Raw genomic sequence first — 13,884 nt, forward strand, 5'->3', positions numbered from 1 at the left:
AACATATTTAAAAATTTAATTGCTCTACTAACTTTATCTGTGTTACATAAATTGAAACAATTAAATTAATATTTATTGAGCCTACCCGAACCTTTGTATCTTGTATTTAAATAAGACTCCAATGAGCACAAGATGATCAACTTCGTACACTTATTTTGCCTTATATAAAGGGCATTGTTCTCAAGATTGAAACATACGAAATATAGAAACATATTTCAACTTTTTTGTTTCCTTCTATAATATATATATCAAAACATTCTTGAGATTGTTCCATGCCTTGATTGGTTCATATCCCTTCTTAATATCACTTCATATGTCAGCGTCAATTCTAGGGAACTTCTCATTGACATAATGACCCTTATATTTTGTCTCTGCTGGTATTTTCCCATCTTCCAAAATATGAATATGTTCTATTCTATTCGCCCTAAGATATTAATTTTTCAATCCCTAGTGGTACCGTTTGTTGAGTATGTATTTTTTCTCTTGAAATGACTCGTCCTAGTCGTAATGAGTAGGCCAAATGCGGAAAGAAATTGGGCCATACAACTTTCTGGGTAGTGACATGAAAATTTTAGGCTAGGCAATTCTTAGACGGAATTTGGGCTATGTGAGGTCTAGGGTCATCACTACAAGAAACACAACTTTTAGCGACAACTTTCTGTGGCGACACATAAAATTGCCACAAATATATGACTTATTGTGGCGATTAACCAAGTTGCCACAAAAAATGGCGGCTATAGTTGCGACACCTATTGTCGCCACAAAACGTAGGATGTTTAGTGGCGACTTAATTCATGTCGTCACAATAGTTACTAATTTTTTTCAATAAAAATAGATGAAAGTGTAATTTGTGGCGACTTATTGAGCGTCGTCGCAAAAAGTTTTAGTTGTAGCGACTTTGCCGCCACTAAATGTGGAGCTTTTGTAGCAACCTTTTATGTCGCTACTAAATGTTGAGCTTTTGTAGCAATATTCTATGTCGTCAATAAAAATGGAACTTTTGCAATAATCTTTTATATCGCCGGAAATTCCTTTATGTTGATATGATAAGACATTGTATGTCAATTTAACTTCAATTAATAGTTGTAAAGATAATAATGAATGATTTACTTATTTTTCATTGCTAAATTAGTACTTACACTAATTTAATGCATCTAATGACCGTCTTTTAAAATTAGTACTTACACTAATTTAATGCATCTAATGAGTATTTTAAATATATTATTTAGGTATTAAATATTGTTATTAAAATATGTAATGTGATTAATTTCGTAATAAACTTATTTTAAGTAATTACTCAGTGATTGAAACATTTTGCACATTACAAAATAACTAATTTTAGGCATATATATTAGTATTACTTTTATTGAAAAGTAAATAAGCTAAATTATGATAATAAAGATATAAAATATGCTGTGAGTATTTCTTGTTTACTATTTTGAGTTCATAAGAAGGTTATTTTTAGTTTTTATTTATAAGAAAGGGATATTATAATAAAAATCTTTGTTCTATGATTCATTTTGATATACATTTTCTGTATTTAAAATCAAATACTTACGTCTCATATAATATGAAAATTCTACTCTTAAATATCCTATGAGATATATCTCGACCTAAGTATATTGAAATAAAGTTATTAAAATAAATGCTTTATTTTTCTAATTTAAGGATAATTTTAAAGTGGATGACTAAATAAACAAACTAAAATAAAAATGAAAATTTTCTATATAATAAAATATTATAATAAATCCGTGTTTTCCTTAAATTAAAATATGTACCTTAAATTACTTAGAGATTTTAATTTATATATGAACACGTTTGGAAAAATAACTAAGACAAGGAACCATTATTTATTTGTTTAATTCGAGTACGAAATAGAATGAGAAAAATCTATTAAGCAGGTTAATTAAACATCGATTTTCAGTATCAATTCTTGAACCAAAAACCCTGACCTGGCCCAAATAACCCAACTAAAGACCGCAATCCCTTCCCCATTTTCATTCAATCAAATTCTGAACCACATAAGCGCCGCCTCTAGGACGTCGGGAAAAGACCGGCACGACCTCTGCTATCGCCGTAGTTGTCTCCTCCACCCTCTCACGCCTCTTTGAAGCTTCTCACAGTTACAAATAGCGAATAGACCTCAAGAAGGAACACAACGACACTAATGATTTCTCCTTCTAACTCAACAGATAAAAGATTTTTCTAAGGTCCATGGATGAATTCAACATTCAACAGCCCCCCAATGGCTCCAAATAGCTATGAAAAAGTGAGTTTTCGCCCTTGTTTTTTAATTATATCCTCTCAAAATCACTCGGAAGATTTCCCACTTATTTTGATTCTCATAGTTTGAAACTCTTTAGCTTTATTGGGGAGCTAATATTTAGTTTTTCTAATGTAAAAAGAGCTTACATCGGCTCTGTTAAACAAGCTTTTCAATGGTGAAGACTCGAGATTCACCGATTCGTTGTCTCGGAGAAGGTCAATAACCTCCCATTTACTTACTTTCCATTCTAGGTCTTTAAATGAATGTGTGAATGAATAAATGTTCTTGCCCGCTTAATTAATTTTTTGTTGTACGTCTATAATTTTTTCATTTTTATTTGATAAATAAAATCAGCATCTAAAATGGCTAATATGAACTGAAAACCTTAAGAAAAATAATAATCACTGATCAGTTAATTTATCGGTATGTGATTAACATTGTTGCTAGTCTAGTTTGTGTGTTCAGAACCACTTGAATGTGTTTTACTTCATTCTTGTTTTTAATCTTGTATGAGAGTTTTAAAATTAACTTGAACATTTAGGAGAAAGCCACTGATTCAACAATTTAAAGTTGTTGAAATTTGATACTAGCTGCAAAAATATATGGCTCATCTAAAATCTATCTCCAAGGATTTGATGTAATAATATTTCTTTTATCAAAACTTAAATTTAATACAAGTACAAGTTTCTGAATTTACATAACTAAATACTATGTAAAAACTAGATATTACTAGGAAAGATCTCTCTTGAAATTATCTAGATGCTTGCAAAACAACAAAAGTAATGTAATGTTAAGAAATATCATGGTGAATGCTTCATAGTATGATCATACAAGTTATATCATACATTTATAGATAGGAAGGAAGATAACTATATGTTGTAGTAAAGTAATTTCTTAGGAAAGAAAATGTAGTCTTCCTTTGGTCCTTTATGGAAAATAAGAAGTACAAAAGAAGTATAAGTTAGTTGACTTGGTGATTTATTAATTCAGTCAAATGGAAGACTTATTTGTTTTCTATGCTTAGTCTTAAAATATGGTTCAAGGTTATATTGGGCTCACTTTTGATTGTTGTGACTTTGGAAATTTGAAGTTTGTATGATGTCAGTTTTTTTTATTGTATTTATGCTTCAGTAACACTTTTCAACATATTAGTATTAGAAAGTTAGTGTTAGCTTTTGTTTCTGCGAGACCCTTGCCTCCTGCCCGCCCACTCTTGTCCTTAACTCGTTATGCCAAATCTAACTATTTGGTGCTGCTCAGCACAATATTTTCCTTCAGTTGCTTTAGCTAAAAGTTTCACTTTAAACGTGCTTCTGCATTCGATTTTGGATATGATTAATATCTATGAAGATTAAGTTATGGACGTATCCAAAGTTGAAAAAATCAAAGAAGAGTTACCTGATGATGATGGAGATGTCACTAGAAAAAAACAATGATATGGAGTGACAAAAAACATTTACCACAATTAACTATATTTTGATTTTTTGATAATTTAGTTTGAGCAACTGGTCATAGATTCAATTTTAACGATATGTTTGTGATGACTTTAGCTTCTTTTTAACTCGGCTAAACAATCAGCTCTTCAAGTCAGATGCTTCTCAATTTCAATTTTTGTGCTTCTGCAATTTTATCATATTTATTCATTATTTTGTTTCTATGAAGTTGTTTGCTACTGTGTTGATTCAATGAATTACTTCGGAAGCTGAGATGAAAATTAAGAAGGATTGGAAGTTGTCAGAAGAACAAGGACAAATTTCTATAGAGATAGATAGAACGCTCCAAGAACAAATGATATTAAAAGTGGACAAAGAGATTAAAAGTGGTGGATTCTATAATGTCGAGAATTCAACAGGTAAATGCATTGGTATCTATTTCGACCTTTTGTTATAACTGCAACTCTTAAGCACAAGTCGCCAATTGTTAGTTCTATGTAATAAATCTTGAGCTATTCAACATACTCCCCCAGATGCACTTCTTCATTGTTTCTCTTCTTGCATCAAACTAGCTTGTGTTCTTCAATTTTGTGAAGGAATTGAAAAACAACTGATAAATAGAATGCATTTGATGAACTCGGTGTTGAATTTATTGTACCACCAGCAAGTTTGGTGATGTCAGCTTGTGCACTGTCTTTTTCTAATAACTTTATAACTGCCCTTTTTCTATTATCGCTCTTTTATAACCATCTCTTTTCTATTAACATTATGATTATGTTAATAATAAAAGTGATCTTGTGTATTTTTCTAATAGGGGCAAGGTTCTTGCATTATCTCAAAAGCCATCGACAAAGGAGGGGAGCTTGAAGACACTTAGTAGTTAATTTTCTTTTTCATTTGTGTATATGCATAAATGACATTGAACAATGAATTATTGTGAATTATATATTTTGTTGATTTTTTTAGTAATAGAAGTACTTGTTATATCCAGTTTAAGGATTATTTTGTGTGTTTCTTCAATTAGAATGAATGATGATAATATATTAATAGCTAATTGACAAAATATACGAGTATATATTGATTTTAGAGGAAATTCATTAGAATTGACTATTGCAGTTGTAAATATAGGGTTTGTGGCGACAAAATTAGTGACAAATAGAATTAGTATTTGTGGCGATAATACGTTGCCACCAAATCTCAAGATTTAGTGGCGATTAGAGTTGCCATTGAAAGTATTAAACATTTGTGGCAACATAAGTCACTACTGAAATCCTTTCTTTAGTGGCGATGAGAGTTGCAACTAATAGTATAAGACCTTTTGTAGCGACTATAATAGCCACTAAAAGTCTAACTTCAGTGGCGACTTACAAAACATGTATTTTGTGGAAGCTTTTTTGTGGCATACCTGGTTACTTTTAGTGGCGAGCTAGATCGCCACAAAAGGTCATTTTAGTGGCGACATATTAGAGTCGTCACAAGAAACATTTAGTTATGGAAGTACTTGCCACGGTGAATGTGTGGGGTGAAATGTCTAGGCTTTGTTTATATTTTCTAGTTGCCAAGACATTAAAGAGCCTGTAGGACTTTACGAAATCAAATTTGGGTGAGTAGAACATATGCAATCGGTCTCGACATGAAGGGATAGTTTAGGATGTTAAGGGGATAGTTTAGGAATTTCCGTGGGCGGCAAGCACTATAGAGGGCATGCGTAGATGGTACAACGGGCAGACAGTCGCTATAGCGGGGTAAGTCGAGATCTTATGCAGAAAAAGTCTCAAAACCTCATATTTTCTCATCATTGATCATAGGACTGAGAGTGGAGAATTAGGCAGTTCCTACTTGATTTTCCACCAAATTTGTTGGTAAAGGTAAGTCTATTAGTCCCCCATCTTGTAAATTAATTCGTAAGCCTTAAAATCTAGTGTATTACTCTTGGTAGGGCTGGGCATAAATACCGAAAAATCAAAATATCGAACCGAACCAAAAAGATTTTGTATTTCGATTTCGGTATTTCATATTTTCGTATTTTCGGTATTTCGATTCGGTTTTTGGTATTTGATTTTGTATTTTTTGGTATTTCAGTTTAACCAAAATATATTATTAAATTAATATTATATGAATTATTAATTTTAAATAATAAATATTACAGGCAAAATTTAATTAGGTTAAGACTTCTCATCGATTTTCTCTCAAATTTTAAATTTTTCACTGTTGCGCCGCACCTTCCCAGTCCCACGACACTTTCCCATTTTCTCACTTTCCGGCGCCAATCAGCAGGCCAGAAGCCGACCGCCACGATCGCTGCGACCACAAGCAACAAAAGCAGCAGGCCGACCAGCACTCCAGCAACAGAAGCAACCGACCAGCAACTCCAACACTTCAGCAGCAACCGATGAGAAGTGTAATTTAGCAGCTGAAAAAAAGGTAAATTTTTTTTAAAAGCCCACTAAGCAAGCCATAGCAAAAAATCAAACTAATAAAAACCGAACCGAACCGAACCGAATTATTTCGGTTCGGTGTTCGGTACACCTATTACAAGAACCGAAAACCAAAAAAACCGGAAAAAAAATGAAATCGAATCAAATTACCAAATGCCCATCCCTACTTTTGGGGAGGGTTTCGACTTGATTTAATGGTGGAAAAACCCCAGGTTTGATAGATAGATCATGAATTGGCATGGAGTTAGGATTTGGTTATAATATGGGTATTGTTGGGCCATTTTTTATTGTTGTTCTATGTGTTTATTATTTTAGACTAAGAAAAAGTGAAGGTATTGAACAAGGGGAAACCTTGGGTTCTTTAGAGTTTCCAAAAGGCTTGATTTGAGGTAGGTAATAGTTGTATGTTTTCTAATTTATGCATGTATGCATGTCTACTGCTTACATTATTGTTGTGCAATGCATATTGGAGAAAACATAGGGAAGAATATGAACTGTCATCATGTTGATAATCTCATGCAATGTACCTATTATTATTACTTGTGGTTTCAAGTGTTGTTGTTCATTGTGAATGTGATTGTTGGTTGGATCAGGTATCATGCCGGTACAGGAATACAAATGGTTGGCTCGAATACTACGCCTGGTGTGATTACTAACTCTAGTTGGTTTGTGAACCACACTTGTAACACCCCAGAATTTTTTTGAGCTAAGACTTGAACAATCCTTCGTAGTTAGTAAGCTTTTACCAAGGAATTTAAATTTTTCTTAAGTGTTAAGGTCACTAGATATAGCACCTTGAGTTCCAAAAAGAACTAAAGAGAATTCATTCAAGTCATTCCTTAGTTCTTTTAAGTTTTGGGTCAACTTCAAATGACCATAACTTTCAGTACATGATGAGTTGGGAGACCCACAAGATATCAAATGAAATATCTCTAAGTGCTCTTTCCAACGCCACCGAGTTTGCTAATTTTTGAGTTTATATGAGGGAGATATGCTCTTTTGATTCAGGCTGTCCATTTAAGGAAAGGAACCCGAAAATAGGAGGGGTATTTAAGTCTTTTCCTTACCCCCACTTATTCTAAACGTAAATTTCACCCAATTAAGGGTCTAAATTGATTAGAATCAGTTTCATTCATCCCCAAAAACATTTAGGGTTTTAGAGAGAAGATTCAAGAGGAGAAAAAGTTCAAAGTTTCAAGCGTTCGTTCAAGAAATTCAAGATTTTGCCAAGAACCTAGTTCTTTGAGGTATGTAGGCTTCCATAGTGTTGTGTTTGTTCGCCCACACGCCAATCATGTTATTTTCAGTGAAATTTCGTTCTTGAAGTTGAAGAATTTGAGTTCTTGATTTGTTTCTTGAAAGTATTGTTCCGTTCTTGAATTAGGATGAGTTTGATGAGTTCTTGAGATAAAAGTTAGTGATTTGAGGGTGTTTTGGAGTAGATTATCATGTACATAAGTTGAGTATTTGAATCTAAGTGATTGGAAAAGAAACCATTCGATTCTAGGCGAATTGGGGTAAAAAAACGAGTAAGAAAAGATGGGGCAGAAACTAACAACACGGACCTGACACGGACCTGTTCCTCAGAAGTGAAATTTCCCTCTCCGCGTCACAGAGAGAACGCGGACTCCATTGTTTCAAAAATTATTTCGTGACCAAACATTACAATTCATCTCCGCATCGCGGACTTGTTCCCAAGATAGTGTTTTTCAATCGTTTCTCATTATTAACTATCTAAATCTCATTTAATCATCACAATAACTTTCCTATCATAACCTTGAATTCATTATTCAAATTCAAGGTAGAGTTAAGAGCCAAGTCTTGAGAGTTCTTTTGAGTCTTTTGAGAAAGTCCCTTTGAGTCTTTTGAAGAGTCTTCTACAAATTCTAATAACTTGTTTCAAAACTCAAGTAAGTGAGCATAAGAGTGAGGAGAATGTATTCATGAGTCTACACTATCATGAGATCCTTCATATCATGAATCATAACTCTTGAATCAAGAAGGAGTTAAGAGTAGAGTTCGAGAAAGTCTTTCAGTTCAATTGTGAATCCTTTGAGATCAACTATCGATTTGAGCTAAATTTTGAGGAAATAAGTATGAGAATGAGAAGAGTCGTATACATGAGTTCCATATTTTTATGTAGACCCTCGAGTCGAGTCTTTCATGCCCAAAAATTCTGCATAAACTTCGTAAACTGAGCATCTTTGAGAGGAGTAGTATCTTCAAGTTCTAAGTCTTGAGTATTGAGTTTCCAATCCCCTTTGAGATTATATTTTCTAATCATGGAACTATTTCATGTTACCCATGAAAGTCATTGAGTTGAAGTGTTAATGCCCATAATTTTGCATGAACCCTATAAGTCGAGCAGTCTGGAGATGAGAAGTATCTCTTTGAGTAATCATGGGGCTACTACATGTTACCCATGATGGTCCTTGAGTTGAGTAGTTCATGCCCATAATTTCGCATGAACCCTCTGAGTCGAGCATTCTTGAAACGAGTATTACCATTGAAGTTCTTGAGTGCTGAGTTGTTGAGTGTCGAGTATTGAGTTCTATGTATGGTTATTGAAAACCTTGAATTGAGTCGTTCACATCCATAATTCGGCATGAACTTTATTTTGAGAAGTCTTTTACAAATTTTTTGAAACTTGTTTTAAGACTTGAGCACTTGAGTTGAGAAAGAGTAGATTTGAGTTCATTTTCTTTAAAATGATATATGGGAACTAAGTATTCCCATGAGTAAATGTTTTCACATTTAAAAGAGGAGAAAACTGAGATTTCCAAAAGAGTTTTGAGCAAGTCGAGTACTATCTCTTTTTAGAGAAAGATTTTGAGTAATAATCGCAAACCATAGAAAGAGTTATGTTTTTAAATATATGAGCTAGTTATATTTTGAGAGTAGTATTGAGCACTGATATGGGGGAGAGTTCAGACAACTCACAACCCCTACAAACCATATAGCCAACGTGGGTAGAAAGGGTCATACTTTTTAGATGATTCCTTAATGCTTTTTAGCATAGACTAGTGGATCCACTTAGTTGAGGAGTTCTATACCTTGGAAATGTATAGGACAGTTCTGGCAGCGTGGGCGAGACGTTGTATCATCACATAGCTCATAGTAATGGTTGTCGGTTAGAGAAACTCCCACATAGATATTTTGTATTCTTATATACACAGAGTTATATTGTATTTTCATATACAAATTGAGTTATTATTTTATTCTTCAATATATTGAGTTGCTATCTACTATTTTAAAAACTTTCCATATATTGCATCTTTTATTGTTGCTTTATATTGAGTTGAGTATCCGGAGTTGAGTATCTTATTATTGAGTTGATCCTTATTTCTCATTATTGAGTTGAGCCTTATTTCATTGATTTGAATATCTTATCATTGAGTTGAGCCCTATTTTCTCTGAGTTGAGTTGAGCTATGTTTCATTGGGTTGAGTTGAACTATGTTTCTTTGAGTTGAGAAGAGGTAAGTATGTTTATTTTCCACCAATTCAAGCTTTTGTTTATGCTTTAGAATTCCCCTTACATGCTCGTACATTCCATGTACTGAGCCATTTGGCTTGCATTGTGAAATGATGCAGATACAGGTATTCAGGATTATCAACAGTGTTCTAGTCAGATTTGGTGAGACTTCTTATATTCCAGAGGACTTTACCTTTATCTTACCGTTAATAGTTTTAAGATGTCGTGGGTCTTGTCCCGATAGCCTTTTATCATAGTAGAGGCTTCATAGATAGACAAAATTGAGTAGTTTTCAGTATGTATCTTCTTTGAGTTGTTTTTTTTCAAACTCTGAGTTATCTATTGAGTGTTGTTTAGATTATTTGAAAGTTGAGTATTTGAATTTTATTCAGCTTTAAGCTTTTGTATGCTTGAGTTAGTTTTTCGCTTGTAGTCAGCCAGGATGAGGGTTCGCTTGGGGCCATCAATGGTTCTCGATTAACGGCCATGTCCAGGGTGTAGACTCGGGTCATGACAACACTGGTACACTTAGTATACCAGTTTATGTGTGGGTTCCCATGTATGTGTATTGTGGTTCCATGAAAGGGTTAGGCATTTGTAATTGTGATCATGTGAGATATGTATCCATGTATTGGTTAATTTTATGATATTGTGACAGGGAGTCTATGTATTCGTGATTGTGGTTATATGTGTTTACTATGTTGTAGTTGTCTGTTTACATTCATAGTTTGGGACTAGTTGTGTGATCCTACCAGTACAATGTGGTTGTACACTGGTACTACACTTGCTCTTTTCTTGTTGATTACAAGACATACTCAGGTGGCTGATACGAGACCTCAGTTGAAGAAAGCGTGACTTCAATTTGAAGGGTGCATTACTCTTTCCAGTTGCCATGGGTTCTTCTATCTTTTCTTGTCCATCTTTTCAAACACAAACACTTTAGCCTATTGGATTTATGCTTTCTAGTTACGGGGTTGCAACCCCATTATTGACTATTTAGAATTTTGGTATCATGACTTTCAGTTCTTAAGGGTTTTTATTCCCGTAATGTTTCGATTATTGGTTAAGTTTATGAGGACTCAATCCTTTAGTTGTTTCTAAATAGCCTTTCTTAGTTTTATATTATGATTTGGTTTTAGAAATGATTTTTTGGGTTTAATTTTGGGTTGGTAGTTAGTTCTCCCACTAGGTGGTTTAGTATCGGTGTCATTCACAACGATTTGAGTTGTGAAAAAATTGATGTTAGAGTTCTAGGTTTGTTGATCTCTTCGTACCAAAATGAGTCTAGTAGAGTCCTACAGAAAGTTACATAAACTTCTGTACTTTTCTGCAAAAGGTTACAAGACTTTAGGAAAAAAAATTCTTTTTTTTCTTCGTTCGTGCTATAACTTGATTCCAATTGGTATCTTCCCCAATCAAAATTGGTATCTAACTTCTTCAACCCTTCTATCTGCAGATGGTTGATATTAAGCAAAATGGTGCAAGGGCAGTAGCTACAATGACATATTCAGAAGTTGCGCTTGCAGTTAGAGGATGTACATGGAAGAGGTAGAGGCAGAGGTAGGGGCAGGTGAAAAGCAACACCTGACAGAGGTGGAGCTCAGGTAGAGAATGTACAATGGGAGGCGACCCCACCCCACCCCTAGATTATGTGGAAGAGGTGGTTGAGATGGAGATTGAGGATGATGCTGAACCAGAGGTGAGAGCACATGTTGAGGTTGCAATTCTTCCCTTTATGGATGCTAGAGTGATTCAGCAATTGTTAGATTTTCTGAGTGGGTTGGCAGGTACTGGAGACAATCCCACTTTGTAGACTACTCATATTCCAGTCACTTGTCATAAGAGAGTCTACATAAGTAGGGTGATGTGCAGCTGCATGGGGTTGAGTTTGTTATTTTCAAGCTTTAAGGTGAAGCAAAGAAGTGGTGGAGAGATTTTGTGGAATATCGATCATCAGTCTTTCCTCCATTGACTAGGACAAAATTTCATTCTTTATTCTTGGAGAATTATGTGCCTCCTACTTTGAGAGATCGGAAGAAAGATGAGTTTATGGCTCTTGAGCAGGAAAACATGATTGTGTCTACTTGTGAGGCTAATTTACATACCTTGTCCCGTTATGCTACACAGTTGGTGAGCTCTGAGGAAGAGAGGATCAGCTTATTCGTCAAAGGTTTGAATTTTGAGTTGCAAGTTTTGTCTATGCATATGACCTATGTAGGTAAGAGCTTCAATGAGGTGACTAATTTTGTAAAGAAGGTAGAGGGGGTTGGACAGGCCATGGAATCGGCTAAAAGGTCCAGAAATGTGGGCAACTACAGTGGTTCATCTTTTGAGGGCTCAAATCAACTGGTGTATTCAGCTACTCTGTTTCAGTCGACAATGCCCGCTTCTACAAGTTTGGTCATTTTGGGATTCCACAATAATCTCTGACTCAAGATGGTCAAGAGGCTTCTTATGCATCAGCCAGCATACCCACTTAACTGTGGATGGTTTAATTGTGGTGAGTCGGGACACTTTAAGGGGGACCTCAAATGCAAACTGCTATCCAGGTTTAACAAAAGACTAGTGCAGTGGTTCTAATGGGTGGAGGTAATAATGGTAGGGGGGAACATCCAGGGTGGGCAAAGAGGTAATTATGAAGGACGTGGAGGTTGAGGAAATGGTAGTGCAGGGAAAAGAGTGGCTCAACCCGAAACAGGGTTGACTGTAATGATGACATAGATCAGTGCTATGCGGTTTTGGGTAGACTAGAGGATGAGGCATCAGATACCATGATAACATGTATTATTCTGGTCTGTGACCAGATGGCTACAATGTTGTTTGATCTGGGTTCTATTTATTTATATATATCTATTAATTTTGCTCTAGGACTTGATTTGATCTATGATACCCTTATGCCCCTATCTGTGTGGCTACCCCGATTAGAGCATCTGTAGTAGTAACACATATATATCGTGTTTGTTCTGTGATATTTATAGGTCTATCAACTTAGATAGATTTAGTCACATTTGATATACTAGACTTTGATGTGATCTTGGGTATGAATTGGTTGTTTTCTCATTTTGCTATGACGATTGAATTAGCTTTGGACTACGAGAGAGCTTGACAGGGGGGATGAAGTGTTTCCGAGGAAGAATCAATGAACAATGGTTCTACAACTGCAACAACACTTACCGAAAAGACTAGTCTACGATCATCCGCCTACTTAATTACACTTCCGGCATGACATTAACCAAGTTCCTTCTTCTGCGAATATGAGATAGACAGACAGTTAAACTGTAGTACTAAAACAGTGACTCTAGAGATCCCGGGGAGGGGAATATTAGAATGGGAAGGTGTACAAGCCTAAGACATTCAATAGCATGTCCTTCCTTTGGGCTAGAAAACTACAGGGTTGTTTGGTCTACTTGGCTCATCTTCGAGATGTTAGTGTAGATTCCCTTTTCATTCAGTCTATCTATGTGGTTGCAGAATTAATGGAGGTGTTTCTTATAGGTCTTCTTGGTATGCCTTTCGATATGAACTGACTTTTGTATTGATTTTGGAATTGTGCACTCGCCTAACTTCTATTTCTCCCTATCACATGGCCCCGATAGAGTTGAGAGAACTCAAGACTCAGCTTCATGAACTGCTTGATAAAGGATTCATTCATCCTAGTGCTTCTTCTTAGGGTGCTCTTGTGTTGTTTGTGAATAAGAAATATGGTAGCATGAGAATGTGCATAGACCACTAATAGTTGAATAAGGTCACCATCCGAAATAAAGCCTCTTACCTAGTATAAATGATTTCTTTGACCAGTTGTAGGTAACATCTATCTTCTCTAAAATTGACTTGAGGTTAGGGTACCATAAGTTAAAGATTAGCCCTGAGAACATAACTACCCAATATGGGCATTATGAGTTTTTACTGATGTTGTTTGGGTTAGCTAATGCGCTTGCAATGTTTATGAGCTTGATGGATGGGGTGTTTAAATAGTCTTGGGTTTGTTTGTAATTGTGTTTATAGATGATATTTTAATCTAGTCCAAGGGAAATGAGGAGCATACAAATCACATTCGCATTGTTTTGGGTATCCCAGGGAATTCAAAATTATATGCTAAATTTTCTAATTGCAAAATCTGGCTACCCTCGGTATCTTTTTTTAGGCATGGAATTTCAAAGAAATGGGTGATGGTAGACCCCTAAAAGATATAGGTAGTTAAGAATTGGGTCCTACCTTTCTTTGTGACAAAAGTTAGGAGTTTTGTGGGTCTTGCTAGCTACTACTGCAGGTT

General features: G+C 35.1%; 1 long non-coding RNA gene across 1 annotated transcript; it reads left to right on the forward strand.

The window, feature by feature from the left end:
* The first annotated feature begins 1,939 nt into the window (after window positions 1–1,939).
* LOC102602344 (uncharacterized) lies at window positions 1,940–4,687 on the forward strand. Its single transcript, XR_366989.2, has 3 exons — window positions 1,940–2,269; window positions 3,929–4,118; window positions 4,514–4,687. It is a non-coding gene; the product is annotated as an uncharacterized lncRNA (long non-coding RNA).
* Window positions 4,688–13,884: the final 9,197 nt, after the last annotated feature.

Source organism: Solanum tuberosum, unplaced genomic scaffold (genome assembly GCF_000226075.1).
Source record: "Solanum tuberosum cultivar DM 1-3 516 R44 unplaced genomic scaffold, SolTub_3.0 scf00045, whole genome shotgun sequence".
In the NCBI taxonomy this organism is placed as follows: Eukaryota; Viridiplantae; Streptophyta; class Magnoliopsida; order Solanales; family Solanaceae; genus Solanum; species Solanum tuberosum.